Source organism: Pieris rapae, chromosome 6, assembly GCF_905147795.1.
Source record: "Pieris rapae chromosome 6, ilPieRapa1.1, whole genome shotgun sequence".
Classification (NCBI taxonomy): Eukaryota; Metazoa; Arthropoda; class Insecta; order Lepidoptera; family Pieridae; genus Pieris; species Pieris rapae.
This window is the reverse complement of record NC_059514.1, coordinates 7,278,786-7,295,282: the sequence shown is the minus strand read 5'-3', so window position 1 is coordinate 7,295,282 and position 16,497 is coordinate 7,278,786. Positions and strand designations below refer to the sequence as shown.

The 16,497-nt window shown below is 33.9% G+C and overlaps 9 non-coding genes across 9 annotated transcripts; 4 read left to right on the top strand and 5 right to left on the bottom strand.

The window, feature by feature from the left end:
• The first annotated feature begins 6,566 nt into the window (after positions 1–6,566).
• Trnam-cau lies at positions 6,567–6,638 on the top strand. Its single transcript has one exon. It is a non-coding gene; the product is annotated as a tRNA-Met (tRNA).
• Positions 6,639–6,707: 69 nt separating this feature from the next.
• On the top strand, positions 6,708–6,779 carry Trnam-cau. The gene has a single exon. It is a non-coding gene; the product is annotated as a tRNA-Met (tRNA).
• A 69-nt stretch (positions 6,780–6,848) lies between these two features.
• On the top strand, positions 6,849–6,920 carry Trnam-cau. Its single transcript has one exon. It is a non-coding gene; the product is annotated as a tRNA-Met (tRNA).
• A 210-nt stretch (positions 6,921–7,130) lies between these two features.
• Positions 7,131–7,202, top strand: Trnam-cau. Its single transcript has one exon. It is a non-coding gene; the product is annotated as a tRNA-Met (tRNA).
• A 5,139-nt stretch (positions 7,203–12,341) lies between these two features.
• Trnam-cau lies at positions 12,342–12,413 on the bottom strand. Its single transcript has one exon. It is a non-coding gene; the product is annotated as a tRNA-Met (tRNA).
• Positions 12,414–13,328: 915 nt separating this feature from the next.
• On the bottom strand, positions 13,329–13,400 carry Trnam-cau. Its single transcript has one exon. It is a non-coding gene; the product is annotated as a tRNA-Leu (tRNA).
• Positions 13,401–13,751: 351 nt separating this feature from the next.
• On the bottom strand, positions 13,752–13,823 carry Trnam-cau. Its single transcript has one exon. It is a non-coding gene; the product is annotated as a tRNA-Met (tRNA).
• A 69-nt stretch (positions 13,824–13,892) lies between these two features.
• Positions 13,893–13,964, bottom strand: Trnam-cau. The gene has a single exon. It is a non-coding gene; the product is annotated as a tRNA-Met (tRNA).
• A 69-nt stretch (positions 13,965–14,033) lies between these two features.
• Trnam-cau lies at positions 14,034–14,105 on the bottom strand. Its single transcript has one exon. It is a non-coding gene; the product is annotated as a tRNA-Met (tRNA).
• Between the last annotated feature and the right edge of the window lie 2,392 nt (positions 14,106–16,497).

The following is a 16,497-nucleotide window of genomic DNA, read 5'->3' as shown; positions in this document are numbered from 1 at the left end:
ATTCTTTTATATGTATTTATTGGAGAATTATGACTAATTTAATTAAAATATTAATGCCGATTAGTCACACGATCCGTTTGGGCGTAGTAATTTGATAATGGTTTTATAACTTTCCCTACCTCCTACGAATCGACCAATCACAAGCAAGCTCTTCTAAGGTATCTGCCTTACGTTTGACGCGCTTAGTAATCCATTTACGTACACATTAAGTACATACCTTGATTTGTATAAGGTACTGTTATAACTCAATTGGGCATGGGGTGTATCGCTGCGTGTTTGCAACGCCCGAACCCAATAATAAATCCACAATCCAAAACAATCTGAGATCAGACCCTGACAGTCGATCGATCTCCTCTCTGCATCCCAATAATCAAACCCTACGAAGACAATCAATTTTTGGCGACGGATAGAATGCAATCTCTTCGCTCTTTACACTAATATTTGATAATAATCAATAAAAAACCAAATAAAGTAAATAATAAATTAAAAAAAACGTACAAATAATATTAAAATACACATTTATATGTTTAAAACATATCAAAAAGCTTTTTAATTATTTTAAAAACTGGTGTAAGTTAAAATCTTAAGAGAGGATATTGGCACAGTTGAACAGTCATTTTCATACAAAGGTCTACCCACATACACCGACCCGATCTACCATGGATAGCTTGTATCGACAGATGGCTATTACAATCCGTCAATTGGTTATTGACACACATTTATCAATATTTGGATTAAGATGTCTCAGATGATAAAAAATGGATTGAGATAGGTTTTTGGGATTGGGCGTTAGTCGCGTCATAATTTTTAGATCAAAGAATAGGCATCCTCACTTTCCTTCCTCTTTAAGTTGAATTTAATATTTCTTGCAATTAAACTCGACTTAAGGTACATATGTTTATCGTTTTCTTCCGTTCCTTGAAATTTAAATTAGTCTCCAGTAATCTTTCGTATAGGCTAACAAGAACCAAGTAGATTTCTACAAAACCTACATTGAATTGTCAAATTTGACATTTCGGCTTCGCTATGCTTAAACGAATCAAAGAGACGGGTATGCACTTTGAATGAAAAGGATGTCAGACATGTATATAGCCTTATTTATATAGCCAAGTACTTGTGAAGTGCTAATAAGATCCTTATGTCACTTGACTCAAGACCATTATTTTTTAAGATAGCATTTTCAATATAATTGCCCTGCTTCCTTCAAGAGGCTGACAGCTCAAAGGGCAGTTACTGACGTCCTCATTGTCGGAACGCCCAGTATTCAAAGATTTGCAGTTTTTTATTTAAATATTTAATACTGATACTGGTTAATAAGCGTCATTCATAGATTTTAATCGCGTCTCACATCAGCCCTTGTTAGTTATCCTGTAATTTTACACCTCATTTTTGTGAAAGCAAATTAATATTGACGTATAAGTACCAACATGAACAAATACATTTTAATTTAATTTGATTAAAATTCGCAAATGGTATGTGTACTTACGCCAATATTTTATGTTAGACGGTGTATAAAAATATTCTTGATTTTTGCAGCACAGGACACACACCAGCAGGTCACTTACGTCCAAACCCAATTACCTGTCTCAATCCATTTTTGACCATGATGAGATCTTAATCCAAATATTGATATAAGTGTGCCGATAACCAATCGATGTATTGATATAAAATAGGATATTGATTGACGACTGTTACGGTCTGATCTCAGATTGTTTTCGATCAGATATTGTGGATTAATTTTTGAGTTCGGGCGTTACAGTTGTGCTTCCCGCCGGCCACCTGCAACAACAGGACGTTTGCAAGTGCGTTTCTAGCCGCATAGCTTAAACGTAGTTCCCTTTTATCTTGAAGGGAGTCCGAAAGGCTCCGGAGTCATGTCAGGAGAATTCAAGCCCAAGTTGTAACGGTATAGAAAATCTACCTAGAGTGGCAGCTGGTTCCATAAAGCGCTGTCGTGTAACGCCAAATGTCAAGGTGAAACGGGTGGAATTTCGCATTCTGAAAATTTATTCAGTTTTAATTTCCTAGCGTAGTAAGGAAAATTCATATTTGTTATTTATGTGTCTTCGTATATTTTAGTCTCAGATTGCGGTTAGGATTAAGGCTATTAAATGTATTATTCTACAGAATATACCTACTACTTTACACTTCACTTCCTCAGCTATATAGGGGTAGTTAATTCCAACAAAATTATTTTAAATTACATTAAACTTCACTATTGTCTACAAACGGTTTACAACATAATTTTCAGTTTAACTCTACTTTCAACTTTTATTAGTTGAAATTACGATTCGTAATAATTTCTTTACGATCGGTTGCCGTATAGAAAATTTTCTAATAGTAATAAAAATAAATTGTGGTTGTAAAATTTCGTAATTAGTGAGACTAATGGTTACCGACTTCTTTACTCAAAATGTTTTTTGTTGAATAATTTTAATTAAGCCATACAAATTGATTAGTTCGTTACAAAAAACGAGATGATTTACGAGTACAAACAAGTTTAGTGTGGATTAACGTGTCTTTGATGGTTTAAAAATATATTACGTATTTCCTATATTTATGTATTAGTTAATAAAAGTTAAAGAAAAACAACTCTTTGTTGATCGATAGTATCTATCGATATCGATCAGTAAAATACGTTTCTCGGACTCAAGAACATAGTGTCAAAACATTATAGAATACTAAGAATTAATGAACATTGAACAATAAACATTTACTAGTACTATAGAAAATTAAGTCAACATAATATTACCAATGGCCATAATATGGTTTAGGCTAGATTGTAATTCATGAAAAATCGCACTCTCTTTTCTTAACTCTATTGTAGCAAAAAAAACATAGATACGTTCGTTCACATATGCATTACATTGTGTAAGATGTGGGAACCCTTTTAAGTTAAAAAAAATACTATGTCAGGGCTCGCAGCTTTATCATACATATATACATATACATATATTTTTTAAATTTAAAGAAAACTGCCGTGACGTTTCACGTAATATATATCTAAATACCTCATCTGAAATGTCTGATTTTTTGTAATAGTATACTAATGACTTAAATCTATTTGACATCTATAAATCAAATATTAGTATTAGTATGTCGACAACATAATCGATTTACGTTCTCACAATTTTCTAAAAAGTAGACAATAAATATAATCTTAACTTTATTGTTAAAAAATATACAGTCAAATATACCGTACAAAGTACTCTGTCACTTATATTGCGCTGTGATAAAAGGGGTAATAAATACATTAAAATCGTGTTATCCCAATGGTTGCTTTTATGAATAATCCTTTCTCTTAAAATGAGTTCAATCTGACCTATGTACTCAATTAGGACTATTTTAATATTTTTTTAACTATAATTTATGCTAACCTACAAACTTTTTCGAGACATTGTCTAGTATTTCTCATCTTATTAAAACACTACATTTACAAAGAAATCGTTTGACAGGCACCGAAAAAGAGCAAAGAATGATTCTGTATAGTAATTTGATATTGCTTATTCGGTTGTTTTCCGCCTGTTTGGGTATAAGATTACAAGCCATTTATTTCAATATGCCAATTGAATTTACGAGGCTTTCGAAGACGAGAAATATTTTACGACAATCCTCATTTTGCACTGTACAGGAGTCGATATATTTTTTTTAATAAACACATTAGCGTACATTGACCCTTTTATTCTTATTATGTTCTCATGTCATGATAGTTTTAGCGACTCAAACTCAAAATAACTTTACTCATATAGGTAACCAAGTACACTTATGAACGTCAACAGAAAATATATTAAATTAAATTTAAAATTAGATTAACTACCAGTTCGCAAGTAAAGGATTTAGAGCGGGCAAGAAGAACTGGCAAGAAACTCTCCGCCACTCTTTTTTATCGCCATGTTTTGAGTCATACAAATTGTTTGTAAGGCAGAGCAGTCATAATATTTGAACTGGAGCAAATCAATCTCAAGGATTAGGATCATTTAAATAATCAAAATAAAATATATAGCTTAATACATTAATTTACGTTTAACTAACGTATTGAATTTCTTCAGGGATAATTCTAATTTCACTTTGGAGTTTGTTGTAATAACTTGTTATATCAACTCCATGTAAGGCTCCTTTTTCCACTGGGTCAAAAGTCTGGTGCCTAAATGTTTCATTGATCCATTCCTGTATAGTACATCAGCCTTTTGTGCCATATGTCTTCGATTATTGGGTTGAAGCTTGCAGACATGCCGGCTTCCTCACGGCGATTGTCTTGAATATACCAGTGTTTATATACACAAAGAAAGATTAATTAATCTATGAACATAACTACGTCCATAGATGATATAGATAGCTATATATTTTATTAATTCAATTACAGATAATAAACAAATAAAAAAATAGCCAAACAATTAAGAACAATTGGCATACACTGTATACTAAGGTAGTACAATCAAACAAAGTATTAAAGTGGTGCCCAAGGTACCATAAACGTATAAGAAGAAGATAATTTAGAAGCTGGTTGGACAAGAACAAGGAAACAGCAGGTACATGGCAGAGATAGGCACAGTACAGACAGAAATGACACGATTTGGAGGAGGCCTTTGCCGAAAACCGGGCACACCTATATACCTAGGAATGAATGACATTATACGTACAATTATTAATGTACATAAAAGTATCTGAAATGAAGGGCGTTCTATTTAAGTTATTCTACATTATCTACTATAGTCAATACACACTATATCCATTTATATATAATATATATTAGTCTATAACCCGTTTTGAGATATCACACTTTTTCCGTAAATATTTCTTGAGTTGTAATATCCTTTTATGTGTTCCGCAAAAAGAAAATGATATAAATTTATTTAACAATAGAAACATATACGATTATAGTAAATAGGAAAACTCGTTACTTCCTAAACCGATTCAATTTAGTTTTAAATCTTCTGGTGGATTCTTCGGTTCTAGGACATCGATATCGGCACAATTATCGATAGGTAGACGATTGCAATCTCGCTAGGTTAGTTTAATCCGTAGATTTATAGTGCTGGTGACCGCGCGGTAATCTATAAAAACTGAATTCGTTATTCGATTAAGTTTTTACTTACTATATAATTACATACAATTATTTCTCTAGTGTGAAGTGTAACAGTATGGTTGTATATATGTATGAAGGCGTAACACTGACTGGGTATGTCAAAAATGTACTGGGTCGTCATCCGGAATCAGATTTTGCGCTAGTCTCCATTCTCAGTATCTTCATTAGAACTTTGTAATATTTACAGGCAAGAGACATTGTAATACGCTTGACACATTATTGGTTGGTACAATACCGTTCGTATTGGTTTCATCACGATTTAGTATGAAGAAGTATAAATTGCTTAGATATAAACTTATTCACATCCAGGGTTCGAATACATATTATAGATACTTAATAAATAATAATCGTAATAAACTACTGAAATAATATAACATTAGTATTTCTCATAGCTATTATATAACAACAATAATTCGTAAAATTCTCTTGTATTAAATTATAACTAATCGAAATAATTGTAAAAACTACGGCATAATTTGTAACCGTAGGGTAGACGACAGATTGGAATTAATGAAATCACTTTCAAAACTCAAAACTTTCTCACAGTATTCAAAGAACACTAATAAGAAAGATAAACCTCGCAGCCTCTTTGTCTTACTAATACTTATAATTAGCGCATTCGTTTATCCGGTATCGTATTTCGAAAAAACCTTATTAGAACGATTTCAAAACCAGAGAACGTTCGTTTGATCTTTGAGTACCATAAAGTTTGGTTATTTTTTACGACGGAGTTGCTTTACAAACTTAGCAGATACTGCTAGCTTTACGAAGCTTTACTCATAAATGGTTATATGTTTTAGATATTAAAACGAGCATATTGCACAAATAGAAAGTTCTCTGTTTGGGCTGTGAAAATAATGTATATTAATTTTATATCTACATTTATTTATTTGTATAAAACATATATAGTGCATTTTCTATGGTATAAACTTTACGGCGAATTAAATTTTAATTTGTATTTTTCTTTAATGTTAAATGGTTAACTTAATAATACGAACAAGATACTTTTCTCTTCTAACAGTGGTTTCGTCAAGAAGGCTTTTTATATGTTAGTTTTGTAGCAGAAGTAAATACACGACCTCAAAACTTACCACTAAACCACTATACTAATACTAGTGGTTCATATAGGGACGAAATATGAATAGTGGTTTAAAGGTAGGCGGTTAAAACATCAGAATAAAAACATTCCAAACAAAAAATAACAGCTAAACGTCGAATCCAGCGAGCAATTAAAAATATCAAACTAAAGGATCCTCAAAAAAGGTCGCAAAAACTGAGCACGAATCGAATTTGATGGCTTAATAAGAATTTTACGTAATTGGTCTCGCAAATCGCTAAACAAACAGTTAGATATATCATTATTTTAAGTGATACATTATTGTAGGCTTACGATAAAGATTTATTTTTCTGGTATTTAACAAATAAAAAGTAAGCTAATCTCGTTTTCTGTTCTATCTATTCTTTGACTTGATTCTATATAAGCAGAGTGGCGCAGTGGAAGCGTGCTGGGCCCATAACCCAGAGGTCCGTGGATCGAAACCACGCTCTGCTATGTTCCTTTTATAACCCTTATGAAAATTTCTATAAAGTTGTTTCTTGCTCTTTGACTAGGTTCAATATAAGCAGAGTGGCGCAGTGGAAGCGTGCTGGGCCCATAACCCAGAGGTCCGTGGATCGAAACCACGCTCTGCTATGTTCCTTTTATAACCCTTATGAAAAGTTCTATAAAGTTGTTTCTTGCTCTTTGACTAGGTTCAATATAAGCAGAGTGGCGCAGTGGAAGCGTGCTGGGCCCATAACCCAGAGGTCCGTGGATCGAAACCACGCTCTGCTATGTTCCTTTTATAACCCTTATGAAAAGTTCTATAAAGTTGTTTCTTGCTCTTTGACTAGGTTCAATATAAGCAAAGTGGCGCAGTGGAAGCGTGCTGGGCCCATAACCCAGAGGTCCGTGGATCGAAACCACGCTCTGCTATGTTCCTTTTATAACCCTTATGAAAAGTTCTATAAAGTTGTTTCTTGCTCTTTGACTAGGTTCAATATAAGCAGAGTGGCGCAGTGGAAGCGTGCTGGGCCCATAACCCAGAGGTCCGTGGATCGAAACCACGCTCTGCTATGATTATTTTATTACTCTAATAAAAATTCTACTAAAGTGTATCTTGCTCGCTGACTAGTTTCTATGTAAACAGTGACGCAGTGGAAGCGGACCGAAACCAAGATGCTAAAAAAATATTTAAACATACCTTGCAATGTATTATAATCTTAATTTTATTCAAAGGATTCATTTGGTTTTTTTTTAATTATTACTAAATACAGTTGACATTTAAGTAATTCAAAATGTCATAACGTTTTTGTGCCTACCATTACGCAATATTAGAATCTTACTTGAGTCCCTTATAACGCCTCTGTATATTAGTTCAAATATATACTATAGAATCTGAATCAATGTCCGTTGAAACAATATTTTATTCGGATTGACACTGGCCGCCTATAACTAGATGAGTGTCTGCGTAAACAGAAATATGTCTGACTTTTACCTACCATATTGGAGTGTCACGGATCTAAAGAACACAAACTGAATTTTTAATAACTTCTTTAAAACCGAATATTATTTAGTAAAAATACGTTTGAAACCTTTTTCTATGTAAGAACAAAGCCCAAAATCAGAATAACAGTATTCTTGGAATAAACATTGAAGTAGTTAAACGCCTTTTCTTATGTTTTTTTTTTTTGATAATTATTAACTTGGGTAAACCTATATCGAGCAATAACGAGAGCAAATATTTAGACTCGTTGATTGCCTCTGCCTTCGTCGGCTCCTTTACATTACGACCTTTTTACCTGACGCACAATATGTCGGCAGTTTTATTAGGCGGGTAATAATGTTTACAATGCCGAAGTTCTATAGGATTACGTAATATGGGACATTTTGAAAATAGTTTTAGATGGTTTTTATAACTTTAACATATTTCAAGCAAAAACAGATTGCTGTTATTTTTGTTTTGTTTTGAATGTTATAGTTATTATTATTAGTTATGGCTTCGTTTCTGGAATGGTATGGGCTATTTGAATGTTTGAAAAATTTATTTGTATATATTAAACATTGCTTTAAGACGCGCCACAAGATAATTATAGAGTAAAATACCTTGTAATTAATCAATAATTTTTTAATTTAATTCATATTTAAAACTGTTGATTGATTTCAACGTGCATTATGTTACAAAATAGTCTTAAAAACTTACAATTGTTTAGGTTCCCTGGTCACTAATAAATAATATGAAATGGTTTGGAATTTTTGTTAAAAGCCCATGATTAGTGTTGAGATCATTTATTTTGTCTTGAATTGTCACCTATGTCACTATCCCAAAAATCGGTGATAAGCTAAATTCAAAATTCCAGGTTGTTACTATCACATACTGTGAGGTATATGTCTATCTGTTATGGATAACCCACATTTTTATATACAACGTTCACAGATTTTCTGTAGTGTATTTAGTATCAGCATTGCACCCGTGCGAAGCCGGGGCGGGTCGCTAGTAATGTAATAATTTTATGAAAATAATCATTTTATTTTTATGACGTATTTTTATAAGTACATCGAATAGTTTTTTCCTTTATTTCAGGGAAAGGTTTGAAGCATTGTACGGTTAGATTTTTTCGCATTTTATCTGTAAAAGTGGTTTGAGAAACGTCATTATTGAAATGTCTGAGCCGGAGACCACCCGCGACATACAGACAGACAAATGGGTGAGCTTTTTTTAATCCAATGATAAACACGTAGTTTAATGGTTTAAGCGGAATTTTACAGCGTGTTGTTTTAGTAAAGGATTTTGTAGTATACATATATAGTGTGATATATGTTTGAAATTATCAAGTAGGTATATAAAAATAATCTGAAATATTGTGGGATAATATATTTTTGATTATAATATAAACAGTTATTAATATGATTAGTTTAATTACGTTGATTGATTAAAACTAAATACGTTTTTAATTAAAACGTGTTACTATCACAGTTACGGTCATTTTCGTTGTCAAACTATGCTTGCACGCAATCCCTCGCTTCATCGCAAACCGTTCAAAAGTGATTATAGAATTACACAAATAAACACATTTTAATTCAGTGAAAACTATTTTCTGTTAAGTAAATCCAAAAGTGTTAAATGTGTGTGTGTTTTCTTTTGTTCATATTACCTAATCTTAAATAAAATACCTAGTAAGTGCACTTTAATTGTTTTTAATCAGTAACAAATAAAATTTGAATACGGATAAATACATTATATTTAGTTAAAAATTATTATCGATGTAGATCATAGCATTGATAGTATGATCTATACAGATTTTGCAATCGAAAAGTCTGTGTGGCCCAAGAATCGTCGGTGGCCAGCGGACCTATTCCAAATATTTTATAATTTACGAAATTCCCAACAACGATACGATGTCTCGTGTCTAGCCATGCTATCAGCAATTCTCTGAACGACTAAGTAATTGACTGACTTTTTGTGGACAGTTTTTAAATTTGTCTTCTTTTGACGTCATTGATAGCCTGTTGGAAAGTATTTAGTTAGAAATTTTTGTCTTAACAAATATTATACAGAGGTTTAGTTTATGAGTTAAGTAAGAAATCTTTTAAACCGATTTTAAAGTCTTTAAAAAGCAATATAGTTAGGAAGCCCTGGTAATATGGTTATTACAGACTATAATGTTGATTGTGATGATTTTTTTTGTACTTGCATTTTTTTTATGGAAAACTGGGCAAAGAGATAGGATTATCACCATACTGACAGCTCGAGTCACCCTCTCATCATCCGTGAGTAGTGAATTCCTAATAAAAGTGGAATACTGCAGTAAATACGACGATCATATCAAGTATTATAAGCTCTTCTTACATTATGAATACACTTCCAACCAGCGTCGAAGTACTGTTCTTGATTACATCCATATGAAATGGAAGTTTTCAATAGTTCGCCGGAGATAAATCAAATAACTCTAGTTCCGCCGTCGCTGGCAAATGTCTTCATTCATGATAGCGTCGTAGCCCATCTTATAAAATAAATTATTCTTTTAAATCTACTTAGGGTTATCATAATCTGTGTTATTATAATCTGTTACTTTTTGGCATATTTTGAATATAGAATGGTATTTGAGTACAGTGGAGCAAAATATCTTGAGTATAGCTGGGTAATGGGTATATACATAATGATTGCTAGGCGCAGAAGGCCGATCTTCAGTTTACCTAAAGAACGAAACAGGAATCTACATAGAGCTGCTCTGCAGCAGAGAACAGCTTGAACTACCGGAACAATATGATGTTCCATCTTTTTTTTTAATTGGGTATAGGAGGATGTGCAATGGGAGTTTTGGACTGAGAGACACAAGAAGCGATTGCCTACGCTCGAACTTAAACGCCTCTGTCAAGTCTAAATCCCTGGCGTGCATGGGTAACAGCAAAGCCATAACCTTTGTATATATCGTGTGCAATAAATACAGAGACAGCTTCTGATTATAGAGAGGATAATAAAAGTAAAACTTGTAACTAGAAAATGCATAATGTATTCTAATTTCAATTTTCCGTTTGTGCAATTCAGTGACGGACGTGGACAGCGGTACGTGAAAATAGTCTTGAATACAATCTGACCGACAATGCATTCATTATTGAGACGACACATCTGCGCTGCTTCAATTTAGATTCTGTGAATAGAAAATATAGTTTAGTCTACGGACAGTTCAGTTGACAACTTATGAAATGTATGTAAACCTTTTTCTGATTTACTTTTTTGTGTTGTTTCTTCTAAATTTAAATGAATACTAGCGGATCCGACAGACGTTGTCCTGTCTACACGTCTTTAATTTCAAAATTTCAATTTTTAATAAGCCATTTTGATGAAAATTATTATTCAAATGTTATGACAATATCTAACGATCCAGCACATGGTCACACACGATATAACACAATGATAACAAAACTTTTTTTAAATTTCGGGACAGACTAAAATTAAAATTCGAATATTATTTAAAATTTGACACTGCGATGGTAGCGCCGTCTGTCGGATCCAATGTAAAACATTCCAAAATCAACAACAACTAATAAATTGAAAATTAATTAAAAAAAACTTTGTCCAGCGGACCAAATTGTGAATCTAAACCATTCCCAGATCCCCTTGAACACACACTAAAAATTTCGTCTAAATCGGTCCAGTCGTTTAGGAGGAGTTCAGTCACATACACACGCACACAAGAAATATATATATATTAAGATAAGCAATATCATAAAAAAGTTTTTATTTTTCTGTGCTTTACTTTTCACCTTCCTTGTATGGCAACAAATTTTATTAACATATTGTATAAAGTGACATGAAAAAATTCAAGGCTAATGCCAATAAAACGTAAAAGCTGTCAAAAATATTTAAAACTGACTTAACGTTCATATTTAAAGTACATCAATGTATCTTGTAAAGGAAATATTAAATTCCTTATAGGGATTATAAATTTAATATAATATATTATATAAGAATAAACCATATCATATTAGTTACTTATTCGGGGTGCAACGTTTAAATTGTTCAGGCATTTTGTCAGTACCACAATTTCAGCAGAGATTGGTACGGCCATGAGTTAAAAAAAACAACCCTATTACAATATGAATAAGTTTCAAATTCGAAAAGCAGCCTCTATTTTAGATAGCTATTCAACGTCTACAGCCATTTTATCAATACCTCTCATCTATCCATCGTATACTATGCGGTGCAATCTTAGAACAAAACGCAACAAGAATTAAAGATCACTGTTCGACGACCGAAATAGTATTGGACTGCATTCAAAACTCTTCGGAATTACAATTGTAGATGCATCCGTTCATTCAGTACCTTTGTGTTCTATTGTGAGAGATATTTGCAATCTTTTATTTGTGTAGGCGTCAATTTGTTAATGGAAACACATTCGAGCAAAGAAACATTGGTTAAACAAAATAAAATAAAAATGATGGTAATCAGGTTTAAACGATTTATACATGTATCATTTAAATCAAAATTCATTTATGAATATGAACCATATGGCTAAATAGTAATTTTTTATATTGTTTAAATAAATAAAAATGTCAAAAAAAGTTAGCAGAGCGTGGTTTCGATCCACGCTCCACGGACTTCTGGGTTATGGGCCCAGCACGCTTCCACTGCGCCACTCTGCTTATATAGAACCTAGTCAAAGAGCAAGACACAACTTTATATAACTATTCATTAGAGCAATAAAATGAACATAGCAGAGCATGGTTTCGATCCACGGACCTCTGGGTTATGGGCCCAGCACGCTTCCACTGCGCCACTCTGCTTATATAGAACCTAGTCAAAGAGCAAGACACAACTTTATATAACTATTCATTAGAGTAATAAAATGAACATAGCAGAGCATGGTTTCGATCCACGGACCTCTGGGTTATGGGCCCAGCACGCTGCCACTGCGCCACTCTGCTTATATAGTACCTAGTCAAAGAGCAAGACACAACTTTATATAACTATTCATTAGAGTAATAAAATGAACATAGCAGAGCATGGTTTCGATCCACGGACCTCTGGGTTATGGGCCCAGCACGCTGCCACTGCGCCACTCTGCTTATATAGAACCTAGTCTAAGAGCTAGAAACAACTTTATAGAACTTTTCATTAGAGTAATAAAATGAACATAGCAGAGCATGGTTTCGATCCACGGACCTCTGGGTTATGGGCCCAGCACGCTTCCACTGCGCCACTCCGCTTATATAGAACCTAGTCAAAGAGCAAGACACAACTTTATATAACTATTCATTAATGTAATAAAATGAACATAGCAGAGCATGGTTTCGATCCACGGACCTCTGGGTTATGGGCCCAGCACGCTGCCACTGCGCCACTCTGCTTATATAGAACCTAGTCTAAGAGCTAGAAACAACTTTATAGAACTTTTCATTAGAGTAATAAAATGAACATAGCAGAGCATGGTTTCGATCCACGGACCTCTGGGTTATGGGCCCAGCACGCTGCCACTGCGCCACTCTGCTTATATAGTACCTAGTCAAAGAGCAAGACACAACTTTATATAACTATTCATTAGAGTAATAAAATGAACATAGCAGAGCATGGTTTCGATCCACGGACCTCTGGGTTATGGGCCCAGCACGCTGCCACTGCGCCACTCTGCTTATATAGAACCTAGTCTAAGAGCTAGAAACAACTTTATAGAACTTTTCATTAGAGTAATAAAATGAACATAGCAGAGCATGGTTTCGATCCACGGACCTCTGGGTTCTGGGCCCAGCACGCTTCCACTGCGCCACTCTGCTTATATAGAACCTAGTCAAAGAGCAAGACACAACTTTATATAACTTTTCATTAATGTAATAAAATGAACATAGCAGAGCATGGTTTCGATCCACGGACCTCTGGGTTATGGGCCCAGCACGCTGCCACTGCGCCACTCTGCTTATATAGAACCTAGTCTAAGAGCTAGAAACAACTTTATAGAACTTTTCATTAGAGTAATAAAATGAACATAGAAGAGCATGGTTTCGATCCACGGACCTCTGGGTTATGGGCCCAGCACGCTGCCACTGCGCCACTCTGCTTATATAGAACCTAGTCTAAGAGCTAGAAACAACTTTATAGAACTTTTCATTAGAGTAATAAAATGAACATAGCAGAGCATGGTTTCGATCCACGGACCTCTGGGTTATGGGCCCAGCACGCTTCCACTGCGCCACTCTGCTTATATAGAACCTAGTCAAAGAGCTAGAAACAGCTTTATAGAACTTTTCATTACAGTAATAAAATGAACATAGCAGAGCGTGGTTTCGATCCACGGACCTCTGGGTTATGGGCCCAGCACGCTTCCACTGCGCCACTCTGCTTATATAGAACCTAGTCAAAGAGCTAGAAACAGCTTTATAGAACTTTTCATTACAGTAATAAAATGAACATAGCAGAGCGTGGTTTCGATCCACGGACCTCTGGGTTATGGGCCCAGCACGCTTCCACTGCGCCACTCTGCTCATATAGAATCTAGTCAAAGAATAGATAGAAAAGAAAACGTGAAGACACGTCATAATATTAAACCTTCTTTGTGAGTTTTAAATTGTCAATGTGTCAGTTATTTATTCGGGCCTTAGAACTTTCAGGCGCAATTTCTAAATCGCATTGCTGTTTAAGTTACGTTAGTGTATCTTGTTGGTTTACATGTGTCAATAAATAACACACTTCGGTTTTAAACCTTTTAAATTTCACCTTGTTCCTTCGATATAGAAATTTTCTAGATTGGGACGGTACAGGTTAACGAATGATTTATCATCGGCTCGGTTCGAGAGCTTTGATGCTAACGCGAAGTGCAAAATGGAATTCTAGTTTCGCACGCAACAAATGTTTTTACTATCTGATGAACGCCGTACAGTATAATTAAGTTACGAGAGGTTTTTCAGCATAATTAACGTCACAATAGAATTAAATTTTAAATTATAAATCTATCAGATATTTACTAACCTTCAAGGTTATCAAAAGCATTCAAAGAATAAGAAAAATTTTAAATGTATTTCTTTTGCAAATTTTATTCTATTAACAGTTTTCGGGTGATTTTAATATCTAAATGATATTGTATGTAGTGATAAAATTAGAATACCTTAAATTCTAGCTTTAAATTATGTAAGAAATGTGTGCACTTCATTGCATTATATGATTGGCAGAATATGTTCGGTTCAGATTGTACCCCCATAATACGAGTACCATATTTTTACACCTAAATAAAGAAATTATGGTGCACCAAATACTAATATTCCTAAAAAAAAATGTTCAGCGCTTCACCGTATGCCTAAAACGTAATATAGAATCATAAATAAACGTGATTAGTAAACTACTATACAGACTTGGTATAAGCTATGTATAAGAATCAAATTCACATTCGTAATTTTGAAATAAATTATTTTCGTTACAGTTATGCTTACTTTAAGGGTTAGTATAGAACCTTGTGACACACCTGCGCTCAGACATCCCATTGACCAGAAACCAGCTACTGACGCGCTACACCTGAGTCACCCCACATTTTGTAAAAGCAAATTTCTGTAAGATACGTTTATCTTATATTTATCATTATGTAAATGTTCTATTAGTATAAATAAGTATTTTTTAACTATAATTTTAACCCTGCCGCATTCTCCGCATCCGATAAAACATTGTACACGTCATTTGTCTTCGAGGGAAAGAAATACCCAACCTATTCTAGAAGCCTATGTTAGTATTTTCATTGTTACCCATAGGAATTCACCTGTTTTAAGTGTAACAACAGTGGACTGTAAAGGATATTAAACTTAAAAAAAAACAGATCTTACTATGAGTTAGTGTTTAACTGTTGAACCTAAAAGCAAATCGCCGGTCACGTGTACAGCGTGGAATATAATAAAAATTAATATATTATCTAAATTACCAATAAACACTCGCCTGTGCCCCTGCGTGACTCGTAGCGAGTTCTCGATTGTGCCGATACATCGCGTAATGGATGTCCATTCCGATGGTCACCTCGAACACACTAAATATCATTAATTCATATTAAACCCTGCACGCGACGCTTAACAAATTGCGGATATTTTGAAGAATATCCTGCCATGACGATATAGGTATTTCTTGCAGTATTTCTTGGTTACGAAATAACAATATGAATTTGAAATAATAAAGCTAAGAAAATCTAAATTTAGTATAATAAGATAATTAATAATATAATTCAAATTGTAGAATTTCTTAAAATTCAAATTAATTGTAAGAAATGCTTGGTTTAAGTGTTCCCTTAAGTGGATTTTGGTGTGGTATATAACTGTATAGTACTCGGATCAGCAAAATATGAAATAACACATACTAATAGTGAAATTCTGTAATATCTAATACAACTAGTAATAGATATAGAAAATAGAGAAATGAAAACGAAATTAATTCCATACTATCTACCTACCTACTTTGATAGGAAAGGCGACTGAGGCTGAGTACCTGCTCTTTATAAATATAATAAATAACTTAAATAAAAAGCCCCGCTACCACTTTAGGTCGTTAGGCCTCAGTTCTGTATCTGTTTCAGAATTAATAGTCAATCTAAGCAAGGAGGTGATCAGCCTCCTGTGCCTGACAGACACCGTGGACTATTTGGGTCTAAGGCAAGCCGGTTTCTTCATGATGTTTTCCTTCACCGTTCTAGCAAATGTTAATTGTACCCATACACAGAAAGTGCATTTATGCATAGCCAGGGATCGAACCCAAGATCTGAAGGATGTAAGTCGCATGCTGAAGCCACTTCAACACTGCTATAAATAACTTACATTCCTAAATAAAGACTTACCAGAATTTTCGTATGTTCAAGAATAAAGTCTATTCTTTTGAAATATCCTAATCGGTTTTAGGAATTCGGTA